The sequence below is a fragment of the Centroberyx affinis genome, unplaced genomic scaffold, assembly GCF_046629955.1.
Source record: "Centroberyx affinis isolate AG114_WGS23_722 - 3 ecotype Tasmania unplaced genomic scaffold, CSIRO-AGI_Caff_v1 ptg004985l_1, whole genome shotgun sequence".
Classification (NCBI taxonomy): domain Eukaryota; kingdom Metazoa; phylum Chordata; class Actinopteri; order Beryciformes; family Berycidae; genus Centroberyx; species Centroberyx affinis.
The window spans coordinates 47,327-62,500 of record NW_027282453.1 but is presented as its reverse complement, the minus strand read 5'-3'; positions in this window follow the sequence as shown (position 1 = coordinate 62,500).

Sequence of the window (15,174 nt, the reverse complement as noted above, 5' to 3'; positions counted from 1 at the left end):
ACCTAACCCTAACCCTAACCCTAACCCTAACCCTAACCCTAACCCTAACCCTAACCCTAACCAAACCCTAACCCTAACCCTAACCCTAACCCTAACCCTAACCCTAACCCTAACCCTAACCCTAAATTGAATGTTTTCCTTGTAGCCACGCCCTATATAAGCGAAGCACTGACTGACCCACATTCAGTTCCAAGCTGGAACTCGAAGAGACAACACCTCCCACCCCTCCCCACCCTCCCCCCCCTCCCTATAAATTACTATAGGGTCCTATAATACTTCCTTTTTCTTATAGTTTTCCATGTTTTTCTATGATAATTAGTGTTTTTCTATTTTAATACAGTTATCTGACTATCTAACTCTATACATGACCCAAATTCTAACCTCAACCACTCCCTTACTGGTGCCTGAACTCAACCAAGTCACTGCACTAAGTGAAATGTTCAACATTGGTGAAGTAAAGTTTTGAAAAAAGTTCACTACAAGTAGTGTCCAATCGACTCCAAATGGCCTGAAACGTGCTCCTAGACACTTTCTGGGGGAACTTTTTTGGACTTGGCACTTAGTCAAATTTTCACAATTAGTCATGTAAAGTTTTGAAAAAAGTTCACTACAAGTAGTGTCCAATCGACTCCAAATGGCCTGAAACGTGCTCCTAGACACTTTCTGGGGGAACTTTTTTGGGCGTGGCACTTAGTCAATTTTTGAGAACTTTTTTTGAATGGGGAGTCTATGGCAGCTATACCAAAGAAAGACACTAGAGGTTCCAAACTTAATACACAGGTGCAGTGGGATAAGACAATCACGCACACCAAGTTTGGTGTTTCTAGCACTTACGGTTTGTGAGTTATTCAAAAACTAGAGGATCGCACGACGTGCGATCGTGGTCATTATCCATATACCTAACCCTAACCCTAACCCTAACCCTAACCCTAACCCTAACCCTAACCCTAACCCTAACCAAACCCTAACCCTAACCCTAACCCTAACCCTAACCCTAACCCTAACCCTAACCCTAACCCTAAATTGAATGTTTTCCTTGTAGCCACGCCCTATATAAGCGAAGCACTGACTGACCCACATTCAGTTCCAAGCTGGAACTCGAAGAGACAACACCTCCCACCCCTCCCCACCCTCCCCCCCCTCCCTATAAATTACTATAGGGTCCTATAATACTTCCTTTTTCTTATAGTTTTCCATGTTTTTCTATGATAATTAGTGTTTTTCTATTTTAATACAGTTATCTGACTATCTAACTCTATACATGACCCAAATTCTAACCTCAACCACTCCCTTACTGGTGCCTGAACTCAACCAAGTCACTGCACTAAGTGAAATGTTCAACATTGGTGAAGTAAAGTTTTGAAAAAAGTTCACTACAAGTAGTGTCCAATCGACTCCAAATGGCCTGAAACGTGCTCCTAGACACTTTCTGGGGGAACTTTTTTGGACTTGGCACTTAGTCAAATTTTCACAATTAGTCATGTAAAGTTTTGAAAAAAGTTCACTACAAGTAGTGTCCAATCGACTCCAAATGGCCTGAAACGTGCTCCTAGACACTTTCTGGGGGAACTTTTTTGGGCGTGGCACTTAGTCAATTTTTGAGAACTTTTTTTGAATGGGGAGTCTATGGCAGCTATACCAAAGAAAGACACTAGAGGTTCCAAACTTAATACACAGGTGCAGTGGGATAAGACAATCACGCACACCAAGTTTGGTGTTTCTAGCACTTACGGTTTGTGAGTTATTCAAAAACTAGAGGATCGCACGACGTGCGATCGTGGTCATTATCCATATACCTAACCCTAACCCTAACCCTAACCCTAACCCTAACCCTAACCCTAACCCTAACCCTAACCCTAACCCTAACCCTAACCCTAACCCTAACCCTAACCAAACCCTAACCCTAACCCTAACCCTAACCCTAACCCTAACCCTAACCCTAACCCTAAATTGAATGTTTTCCTTGTAGCCACGCCCTATATAAGCGAAGCACTGACTGACCCACATTCAGTTCCAAGCTGGAACTCGAAGAGACAACACCTCCCACCCCTCCCCACCCTCCCCCCCCTCCCTATAAATTACTATAGGGTCCTATAATACTTCCTTTTTCTTATAGTTTTCCATGTTTTTCTATGATAATTAGTGTTTTTCTATTTTAATACAGTTATCTGACTATCTAACTCTATACATGACCCAAATTCTAACCTCAACCACTCCCTTACTGGTGCCTGAACTCAACCAAGTCACTGCACTAAGTGAAATGTTCAACATTGGTGAAGTAAAGTTTTGAAAAAAGTTCACTACAAGTAGTGTCCAATCGACTCCAAATGGCCTGAAACGTGCTCCTAGACACTTTCTGGGGGAACTTTTTTGGACTTGGCACTTAGTCAAATTTTCACAATTAGTCATGTAAAGTTTTGAAAAAAGTTCACTACAAGTAGTGTCCAATCGACTCCAAATGGCCTGAAACGTGCTCCTAGACACTTTCTGGGGGAACTTTTTTGGGCGTGGCACTTAGTCAATTTTTGAGAACTTTTTTTGAATGGGGAGTCTATGGCAGCTATACCAAAGAAAGACACTAGAGGTTCCAAACTTAATACACAGGTGCAGTGGGATAAGACAATCACGCACACCAAGTTTGGTGTTTCTAGCACTTACGGTTTGTGAGTTATTCAAAAACTAGAGGATCGCACGACGTGCGATCGTGGTCATTATCCATATACCTAACCCTAACCCTAACCCTAACCCTAACCCTAACCCTAACCCTAACCCTAACCCTAACCCTAACCCTAACCCTAACCCTAACCCTAACCCTAACCCTAACCCTAACCCTAACCAAACCCTAACCCTAACCCTAACCCTAACCCTAACCCTAACCCTAACCCTAACCCTAAATTGAATGTTTTCCTTGTAGCCACGCCCTATATAAGCGAAGCACTGACTGACCCACATTCAGTTCCAAGCTGGAACTCGAAGAGACAACACCTCCCACCCCTCCCCACCCTCCCCCCCCTCCCTATAAATTACTATAGGGTCCTATAATACTTCCTTTTTCTTATAGTTTTCCATGTTTTTCTATGATAATTAGTGTTTTTCTATTTTAATACAGTTATCTGACTATCTAACTCTATACATGACCCAAATTCTAACCTCAACCACTCCCTTACTGGTGCCTGAACTCAACCAAGTCACTGCACTAAGTGAAATGTTCAACATTGGTGAAGTAAAGTTTTGAAAAAAGTTCACTACAAGTAGTGTCCAATCGACTCCAAATGGCCTGAAACGTGCTCCTAGACACTTTCTGGGGGAACTTTTTTGGACTTGGCACTTAGTCAAATTTTCACAATTAGTCATGTAAAGTTTTGAAAAAAGTTCACTACAAGTAGTGTCCAATCGACTCCAAATGGCCTGAAACGTGCTCCTAGACACTTTCTGGGGGAACTTTTTTGGGCGTGGCACTTAGTCAATTTTTGAGAACTTTTTTTGAATGGGGAGTCTATGGCAGCTATACCAAAGAAAGACACTAGAGGTTCCAAACTTAATACACAGGTGCAGTGGGATAAGACAATCACGCACACCAAGTTTGGTGTTTCTAGCACTTACGGTTTGTGAGTTATTCAAAAACTAGAGGATCGCACGACGTGCGATCGTGGTCATTATCCATATACCTAACCCTAACCCTAACCCTAACCCTAACCCTAACCCTAACCCTAACCCTAACCCTAACCCTAACCCTAACCCTAACCCTAACCCTAACCAAACCCTAACCCTAACCCTAACCCTAACCCTAACCCTAACCCTAACCCTAACCCTAAATTGAATGTTTTCCTTGTAGCCACGCCCTATATAAGCGAAGCACTGACTGACCCACATTCAGTTCCAAGCTGGAACTCGAAGAGACAACACCTCCCACCCCTCCCCACCCTCCCCCCCCTCCCTATAAATTACTATAGGGTCCTATAATACTTCCTTTTTCTTATAGTTTTCCATGTTTTTCTATGATAATTAGTGTTTTTCTATTTTAATACAGTTATCTGACTATCTAACTCTATACATGACCCAAATTCTAACCTCAACCACTCCCTTACTGGTGCCTGAACTCAACCAAGTCACTGCACTAAGTGAAATGTTCAACATTGGTGAAGTAAAGTTTTGAAAAAAGTTCACTACAAGTAGTGTCCAATCGACTCCAAATGGCCTGAAACGTGCTCCTAGACACTTTCTGGGGGAACTTTTTTGGACTTGGCACTTAGTCAAATTTTCACAATTAGTCATGTAAAGTTTTGAAAAAAGTTCACTACAAGTAGTGTCCAATCGACTCCAAATGGCCTGAAACGTGCTCCTAGACACTTTCTGGGGGAACTTTTTTGGGCGTGGCACTTAGTCAATTTTTGAGAACTTTTTTTGAATGGGGAGTCTATGGCAGCTATACCAAAGAAAGACACTAGAGGTTCCAAACTTAATACACAGGTGCAGTGGGATAAGACAATCACGCACACCAAGTTTGGTGTTTCTAGCACTTACGGTTTGTGAGTTATTCAAAAACTAGAGGATCGCACGACGTGCGATCGTGGTCATTATCCATATACCTAACCCTAACCCTAACCCTAACCCTAACCCTAACCCTAACCCTAACCCTAACCCTAACCAAACCCTAACCCTAACCCTAACCCTAACCCTAACCCTAACCCTAACCCTAACCCTAACCCTAAATTGAATGTTTTCCTTGTAGCCACGCCCTATATAAGCGAAGCACTGACTGACCCACATTCAGTTCCAAGCTGGAACTCGAAGAGACAACACCTCCCACCCCTCCCCACCCTCCCCCCCCTCCCTATAAATTACTATAGGGTCCTATAATACTTCCTTTTTCTTATAGTTTTCCATGTTTTTCTATGATAATTAGTGTTTTTCTATTTTAATACAGTTATCTGACTATCTAACTCTATACATGACCCAAATTCTAACCTCAACCACTCCCTTACTGGTGCCTGAACTCAACCAAGTCACTGCACTAAGTGAAATGTTCAACATTGGTGAAGTAAAGTTTTGAAAAAAGTTCACTACAAGTAGTGTCCAATCGACTCCAAATGGCCTGAAACGTGCTCCTAGACACTTTCTGGGGGAACTTTTTTGGACTTGGCACTTAGTCAAATTTTCACAATTAGTCATGTAAAGTTTTGAAAAAAGTTCACTACAAGTAGTGTCCAATCGACTCCAAATGGCCTGAAACGTGCTCCTAGACACTTTCTGGGGGAACTTTTTTGGGCGTGGCACTTAGTCAATTTTTGAGAACTTTTTTTGAATGGGGAGTCTATGGCAGCTATACCAAAGAAAGACACTAGAGGTTCCAAACTTAATACACAGGTGCAGTGGGATAAGACAATCACGCACACCAAGTTTGGTGTTTCTAGCACTTACGGTTTGTGAGTTATTCAAAAACTAGAGGATCGCACGACGTGCGATCGTGGTCATTATCCATATACCTAACCCTAACCCTAACCCTAACCCTAACCCTAACCCTAACCCTAACCCTAACCCTAACCAAACCCTAACCCTAACCCTAACCCTAACCCTAACCCTAACCCTAACCCTAACCCTAAATTGAATGTTTTCCTTGTAGCCACGCCCTATATAAGCGAAGCACTGACTGACCCACATTCAGTTCCAAGCTGGAACTCGAAGAGACAACACCTCCCACCCCTCCCCACCCTCCCCCCCCTCCCTATAAATTACTATAGGGTCCTATAATACTTCCTTTTTCTTATAGTTTTCCATGTTTTTCTATGATAATTAGTGTTTTTCTATTTTAATACAGTTATCTGACTATCTAACTCTATACATGACCCAAATTCTAACCTCAACCACTCCCTTACTGGTGCCTGAACTCAACCAAGTCACTGCACTAAGTGAAATGTTCAACATTGGTGAAGTAAAGTTTTGAAAAAAGTTCACTACAAGTAGTGTCCAATCGACTCCAAATGGCCTGAAACGTGCTCCTAGACACTTTCTGGGGGAACTTTTTTGGACTTGGCACTTAGTCAAATTTTCACAATTAGTCATGTAAAGTTTTGAAAAAAGTTCACTACAAGTAGTGTCCAATCGACTCCAAATGGCCTGAAACGTGCTCCTAGACACTTTCTGGGGGAACTTTTTTGGGCGTGGCACTTAGTCAATTTTTGAGAACTTTTTTTGAATGGGGAGTCTATGGCAGCTATACCAAAGAAAGACACTAGAGGTTCCAAACTTAATACACAGGTGCAGTGGGATAAGACAATCACGCACACCAAGTTTGGTGTTTCTAGCACTTACGGTTTGTGAGTTATTCAAAAACTAGAGGATCGCACGACGTGCGATCGTGGTCATTATCCATATACCTAACCCTAACCCTAACCCTAACCCTAACCCTAACCCTAACCCTAACCCTAACCCTAACCCTAACCCTAACCCTAACCCTAACCAAACCCTAACCCTAACCCTAACCCTAACCCTAACCCTAACCCTAACCCTAACCCTAAATTGAATGTTTTCCTTGTAGCCACGCCCTATATAAGCGAAGCACTGACTGACCCACATTCAGTTCCAAGCTGGAACTCGAAGAGACAACACCTCCCACCCCTCCCCACCCTCCCCCCCCTCCCTATAAATTACTATAGGGTCCTATAATACTTCCTTTTTCTTATAGTTTTCCATGTTTTTCTATGATAATTAGTGTTTTTCTATTTTAATACAGTTATCTGACTATCTAACTCTATACATGACCCAAATTCTAACCTCAACCACTCCCTTACTGGTGCCTGAACTCAACCAAGTCACTGCACTAAGTGAAATGTTCAACATTGGTGAAGTAAAGTTTTGAAAAAAGTTCACTACAAGTAGTGTCCAATCGACTCCAAATGGCCTGAAACGTGCTCCTAGACACTTTCTGGGGGAACTTTTTTGGACTTGGCACTTAGTCAAATTTTCACAATTAGTCATGTAAAGTTTTGAAAAAAGTTCACTACAAGTAGTGTCCAATCGACTCCAAATGGCCTGAAACGTGCTCCTAGACACTTTCTGGGGGAACTTTTTTGGGCGTGGCACTTAGTCAATTTTTGAGAACTTTTTTTGAATGGGGAGTCTATGGCAGCTATACCAAAGAAAGACACTAGAGGTTCCAAACTTAATACACAGGTGCAGTGGGATAAGACAATCACGCACACCAAGTTTGGTGTTTCTAGCACTTACGGTTTGTGAGTTATTCAAAAACTAGAGGATCGCACGACGTGCGATCGTGGTCATTATCCATATACCTAACCCTAACCCTAACCCTAACCCTAACCCTAACCCTAACCCTAACCCTAACCAAACCCTAACCCTAACCCTAACCCTAACCCTAACCCTAACCCTAACCCTAACCCTAACCCTAAATTGAATGTTTTCCTTGTAGCCACGCCCTATATAAGCGAAGCACTGACTGACCCACATTCAGTTCCAAGCTGGAACTCGAAGAGACAACACCTCCCACCCCTCCCCACCCTCCCCCCCCTCCCTATAAATTACTATAGGGTCCTATAATACTTCCTTTTTCTTATAGTTTTCCATGTTTTTCTATGATAATTAGTGTTTTTCTATTTTAATACAGTTATCTGACTATCTAACTCTATACATGACCCAAATTCTAACCTCAACCACTCCCTTACTGGTGCCTGAACTCAACCAAGTCACTGCACTAAGTGAAATGTTCAACATTGGTGAAGTAAAGTTTTGAAAAAAGTTCACTACAAGTAGTGTCCAATCGACTCCAAATGGCCTGAAACGTGCTCCTAGACACTTTCTGGGGGAACTTTTTTGGACTTGGCACTTAGTCAAATTTTCACAATTAGTCATGTAAAGTTTTGAAAAAAGTTCACTACAAGTAGTGTCCAATCGACTCCAAATGGCCTGAAACGTGCTCCTAGACACTTTCTGGGGGAACTTTTTTGGGCGTGGCACTTAGTCAATTTTTGAGAACTTTTTTTGAATGGGGAGTCTATGGCAGCTATACCAAAGAAAGACACTAGAGGTTCCAAACTTAATACACAGGTGCAGTGGGATAAGACAATCACGCACACCAAGTTTGGTGTTTCTAGCACTTACGGTTTGTGAGTTATTCAAAAACTAGAGGATCGCACGACGTGCGATCGTGGTCATTATCCATATACCTAACCCTAACCCTAACCCTAACCCTAACCCTAACCCTAACCCTAACCCTAACCCTAACCCTAACCCTAACCCTAAACCCTAACCCTAACCCAAACCAACCCTAACCCTAAACCCTAACCCTAAACCCTAACCCTAACCCTAACCCTAACCCTAACCCTAACCCTAACCCTAACCCTAACCCTAACCCTAACCCTAACCCTAACCCTAACCAAACCCTAACCCTAACCCTAACCCTAACCCTAACCCTAACCCTAACCCTAACCCTAAATTGAATGTTTTCCTTGTAGCCACGCCCTATATAAGCGAAGCACTGACTGACCCACATTCAGTTCCAAGCTGGAACTCGAAGAGACAACACCTCCCACCCCTCCCCACCCTCCCCCCCCTCCCTATAAATTACTATAGGGTCCTATAATACTTCCTTTTTCTTATAGTTTTCCATGTTTTTCTATGATAATTAGTGTTTTTCTATTTTAATACAGTTATCTGACTATCTAACTCTATACATGACCCAAATTCTAACCTCAACCACTCCCTTACTGGTGCCTGAACTCAACCAAGTCACTGCACTAAGTGAAATGTTCAACATTGGTGAAGTAAAGTTTTGAAAAAAGTTCACTACAAGTAGTGTCCAATCGACTCCAAATGGCCTGAAACGTGCTCCTAGACACTTTCTGGGGGAACTTTTTTGGACTTGGCACTTAGTCAAATTTTCACAATTAGTCATGTAAAGTTTTGAAAAAAGTTCACTACAAGTAGTGTCCAATCGACTCCAAATGGCCTGAAACGTGCTCCTAGACACTTTCTGGGGGAACTTTTTTGGGCGTGGCACTTAGTCAATTTTTGAGAACTTTTTTTGAATGGGGAGTCTATGGCAGCTATACCAAAGAAAGACACTAGAGGTTCCAAACTTAATACACAGGTGCAGTGGGATAAGACAATCACGCACACCAAGTTTGGTGTTTCTAGCACTTACGGTTTGTGAGTTATTCAAAAACTAGAGGATCGCACGACGTGCGATCGTGGTCATTATCCATATACCTAACCCTAACCCTAACCCTAACCCTAACCCTAACCCTAACCCTAACCCTAACCCTAACCCTAACCCTAACCCTAACCAAACCCTAACCCTAACCCTAACCCTAACCCTAACCCTAACCCTAACCCTAACCCTAAATTGAATGTTTTCCTTGTAGCCACGCCCTATATAAGCGAAGCACTGACTGACCCACATTCAGTTCCAAGCTGGAACTCGAAGAGACAACACCTCCCACCCCTCCCCACCCTCCCCCCCCTCCCTATAAATTACTATAGGGTCCTATAATACTTCCTTTTTCTTATAGTTTTCCATGTTTTTCTATGATAATTAGTGTTTTTCTATTTTAATACAGTTATCTGACTATCTAACTCTATACATGACCCAAATTCTAACCTCAACCACTCCCTTACTGGTGCCTGAACTCAACCAAGTCACTGCACTAAGTGAAATGTTCAACATTGGTGAAGTAAAGTTTTGAAAAAAGTTCACTACAAGTAGTGTCCAATCGACTCCAAATGGCCTGAAACGTGCTCCTAGACACTTTCTGGGGGAACTTTTTTGGACTTGGCACTTAGTCAAATTTTCACAATTAGTCATGTAAAGTTTTGAAAAAAGTTCACTACAAGTAGTGTCCAATCGACTCCAAATGGCCTGAAACGTGCTCCTAGACACTTTCTGGGGGAACTTTTTTGGGCGTGGCACTTAGTCAATTTTTGAGAACTTTTTTTGAATGGGGAGTCTATGGCAGCTATACCAAAGAAAGACACTAGAGGTTCCAAACTTAATACACAGGTGCAGTGGGATAAGACAATCACGCACACCAAGTTTGGTGTTTCTAGCACTTACGGTTTGTGAGTTATTCAAAAACTAGAGGATCGCACGACGTGCGATCGTGGTCATTATCCATATACCTAACCCTAACCCTAACCCTAACCCTAACCCTAACCCTAACCCTAACCCTAACCCTAACCAAACCCTAACCCTAACCCTAACCCTAACCCTAACCCTAACCCTAACCCTAACCCTAACCCTAAATTGAATGTTTTCCTTGTAGCCACGCCCTATATAAGCGAAGCACTGACTGACCCACATTCAGTTCCAAGCTGGAACTCGAAGAGACAACACCTCCCACCCCTCCCCACCCTCCCCCCCCTCCCTATAAATTACTATAGGGTCCTATAATACTTCCTTTTTCTTATAGTTTTCCATGTTTTTCTATGATAATTAGTGTTTTTCTATTTTAATACAGTTATCTGACTATCTAACTCTATACATGACCCAAATTCTAACCTCAACCACTCCCTTACTGGTGCCTGAACTCAACCAAGTCACTGCACTAAGTGAAATGTTCAACATTGGTGAAGTAAAGTTTTGAAAAAAGTTCACTACAAGTAGTGTCCAATCGACTCCAAATGGCCTGAAACGTGCTCCTAGACACTTTCTGGGGGAACTTTTTTGGACTTGGCACTTAGTCAAATTTTCACAATTAGTCATGTAAAGTTTTGAAAAAAGTTCACTACAAGTAGTGTCCAATCGACTCCAAATGGCCTGAAACGTGCTCCTAGACACTTTCTGGGGGAACTTTTTTGGGCGTGGCACTTAGTCAATTTTTGAGAACTTTTTTTGAATGGGGAGTCTATGGCAGCTATACCAAAGAAAGACACTAGAGGTTCCAAACTTAATACACAGGTGCAGTGGGATAAGACAATCACGCACACCAAGTTTGGTGTTTCTAGCACTTACGGTTTGTGAGTTATTCAAAAACTAGAGGATCGCACGACGTGCGATCGTGGTCATTATCCATATACCTAACCCTAACCCTAACCCTAACCCTAACCCTAACCCTAACCCTAACCCTAACCCTAACCCTAACCCTAACCCTAAACCCTAACCCTAACCCAAACCAACCCTAACCCTAAACCCTAACCCTAAACCCTAACCCTAACCCTAACCCTAACCCTAACCCTAACCCTAACCCTAACCCTAACCCTAACCCTAACCCTAACCCTAACCCTAACCAAACCCTAACCCTAACCCTAACCCTAACCCTAACCCTAACCCTAACCCTAACCCTAAATTGAATGTTTTCCTTGTAGCCACGCCCTATATAAGCGAAGCACTGACTGACCCACATTCAGTTCCAAGCTGGAACTCGAAGAGACAACACCTCCCACCCCTCCCCACCCTCCCCCCCCTCCCTATAAATTACTATAGGGTCCTATAATACTTCCTTTTTCTTATAGTTTTCCATGTTTTTCTATGATAATTAGTGTTTTTCTATTTTAATACAGTTATCTGACTATCTAACTCTATACATGACCCAAATTCTAACCTCAACCACTCCCTTACTGGTGCCTGAACTCAACCAAGTCACTGCACTAAGTGAAATGTTCAACATTGGTGAAGTAAAGTTTTGAAAAAAGTTCACTACAAGTAGTGTCCAATCGACTCCAAATGGCCTGAAACGTGCTCCTAGACACTTTCTGGGGGAACTTTTTTGGACTTGGCACTTAGTCAAATTTTCACAATTAGTCATGTAAAGTTTTGAAAAAAGTTCACTACAAGTAGTGTCCAATCGACTCCAAATGGCCTGAAACGTGCTCCTAGACACTTTCTGGGGGAACTTTTTTGGGCGTGGCACTTAGTCAATTTTTGAGAACTTTTTTTGAATGGGGAGTCTATGGCAGCTATACCAAAGAAAGACACTAGAGGTTCCAAACTTAATACACAGGTGCAGTGGGATAAGACAATCACGCACACCAAGTTTGGTGTTTCTAGCACTTACGGTTTGTGAGTTATTCAAAAACTAGAGGATCGCACGACGTGCGATCGTGGTCATTATCCATATACCTAACCCTAACCCTAACCCTAACCCTAACCCTAAACCCAAACCCTAACCCTAACCCTAACCCTAACCCCAAACCCAAACCCTAACCCTAACCCTAACCCTAACCCTAACCCTAACCCTAACCCTAAACCCAACCCCTTTCCCTTTCCCAACCCTAACTCCGCCCCTTTTGGATCGAAAACGGATTAAAAAACCGTGGAAGACATTAAAAACATTAATAAATACACTAAATACGTTAATTAGGATTAAAACCATTGAACAACATTATGCCCCTGATACAGTAGAAATTTTAAAACCCTTTAAGCCCTTAAAAACAATTAAAAAGCATTTAAATACATTAAAATCATTAAAAAACCTTAAAAAACTATTAAAAAACATTAAAAAAACATTAAAAACGATTAAAAAACATTACAGCATTAAAATATCTACATCATTGTATATTTCTAAAAACATTGGAAACATTAAAAGTGGTTTAAACCAAGGGGGAGTGACCAAAAAGGAAAACACGAATCTTTTCACGAAGGAGAGGTTATAAAAGGAGCAGAGCTGCTCAGAGCTCATTCTTGCTCAGACCTTCGTGGAGAGCAGTTGGAAAGCCGAACATTGCACTTCTGTCTCTCGATAGAAATTGTGGGTTTATAATTTGTGTGCCATAGCCTGAAGAAGACCTATTTCAGGTCGAAACGTCGCTTGGGCACACGAGTTTCTTTGATATTGGGAATTAGATTAGTTTATTTTATTTGACTTTTATTTTTATTGTTTTATTTAATAGAGATATATACACTAATATAAGTTGATTTAATACCTGTATAGAGAATTACCAATAAGTTATATATAATAAAAGGTACACTAGGGATTGATATATTATATATTATATTATTATATTATAGCACTATAAATAAATAGAATTAAAGGTATATTTACACTATTATTCATAACAACCAACTAAAAACCAAAATAAGGGATAACAAAGGCGAACTGAGCGCCAATCATGGGGCGTTTTGAGGAGGGATGGACGGTGGTGGGATACGGCGGAAGACGCCAACGCCGTCCACCCACAGGGGGGCGAGACCGCTGGGGGATGGCCCGTGCACCTCCCGCCCCGTTTCGGGGACGGGTTCAGTTTTCTCCCCCTAACCCTAACCCTAACCCTAACCCTAACCCTAACCCTAACCCAAATACCAATGGTACTGCCCCAACCAACATCTTACCCTAACCCCAACCATGGACAACCCACTACCTAAACCCAACCCTATCTTCCAGTAAGCAAACCCTCTGTCCCTAATACAAATGGTACTACCCTAACCAACATCTTACTCTAACCCCAACCATAGACCCCTCCCTAAACCAAACCCCAACCAAAATTACTCTCTATGACACTAACAGGACCACCCAACCCCACACCTTACCCTAAACCCAACCACAGACAACCCCCTATCAAAACCCAGCCTGCTCCGATTAGTCCAACAGCACATACTCTGAACCAACACCCGACTCCCCGTGATTGGACTTTCATCCAACCGCAACACATCCAGACAGAAACCCTGTCACCCAAACCCTCCCTAATACGGTCGGATCTTAACGTTGATAAATGGAGTCCCACCCAGATGGGACATCTGAGTGACATGCGCCGGCCAGTGCCTTGCGAGTGGCTCTCCATCAACTGCAGAGTCGTTGGACAATGTGGGGAGAGTCACGTGATATATAACTAAGACCTAACCCTAACCCTAACCCTAACCCAAGTCCCACCCAGATGGGGCATCTGAGTGACATGCGCCGGCCAGTGCCTTGCGAGTGGCTCTCCATCAACTGCAGAGTCGTTGGACAATGTGGGGAGTCACGTGATATATAACTAAGACCTAACCCAATTACTTTGTATTTAATCGTCAAATTCAATAAGTGAGCAACCTGGCTCCGCCTCTCGATCTTGGGCAGCGATCTGTTCGGCTGACTCCCTGGATTCTGGTTGGTGGGATACAGCTCAACACAGCAGACCAACACTTTTTTTTTTTATTTTATTGCGTATAAAAAGCTTGACATATAAAATTCACCTTTACAAAATGTTTTGTCAAACAGAACAACTCTATTTACATAAACTCCCTTTTGTTAAAAACTCCATGGTATACAATTGAAAACAAATTTTGCACAGCAGAACAAACACTTGGTACAACTAAAAAAAAAAATACATCAATAGATGTTGCAGGGAAAAAAAAAATAAAAGCAATGAATTAAATGTGTTTAACTGCTTCAACAAATGCAAATTAATCGTCTTTCTTCTTCTGGGTCAAATTACTGGCAGAAATAACTGAGCCAAACACAAATAATCTTACAATAGCAATTTGTTTACTTAAGTTATCGACCAAATATTCTTAGCAATTTATTTCAACATGAGAAATTACGCTCTAAATTTCTTCAAAATCAATCTCAGGTAATTGGATGGAGTGAAGAGTTGATCTTAACTTTGGTGTCATTACAGTAAGACTCCAGTACCTTCAGCACAGGAACCAGTCTACTATGAAAATGAACTATGGACTGGAAAACTATTCTTAATTTGTAGATGAGAAATGTGGAGAAGGATTAGGACCATGTGAAAATGTTAAATTCTGAGATTAATTCTGAAAACCCTTAAATCAGAATTCTGAGAATAAAGTCAGAATTAAAATTCTGAGATTAATCTCAGAAGCCAATTTTTTCACATGGCCCTACAACACATGAGCAATAACTACTCAGTTAAATTCCTAAGGCCTCATGTGGCCTAACACTGGTTTCAAATTGCTACAAACTTTTGTTTGTAAATTTTCTATTCTATTAGGGTTATTACTATTCTTGTTAGTCTAAGGAAGATATTTTTTTTAAAGGTTTAGAGAATCACAAAGGTGATCAACGTTAAAGGTTTGCCCCATGCAACCTTGTTTTCCCAATGGGAAAGGTGAAGGTCTGGGGGGAAGACAAGGCACAAGATAAAACAAACTGGAGGAACACAGGAGGAGTCCACACTTCCATTATGAACAGTCAGAAAAACAAGACACATCTCCTTCAGGTAGAAATGGGATCAGCGGGTTCATGAAGCAGGTAGGAAAACCAATTCACATCCTTTCCCAGT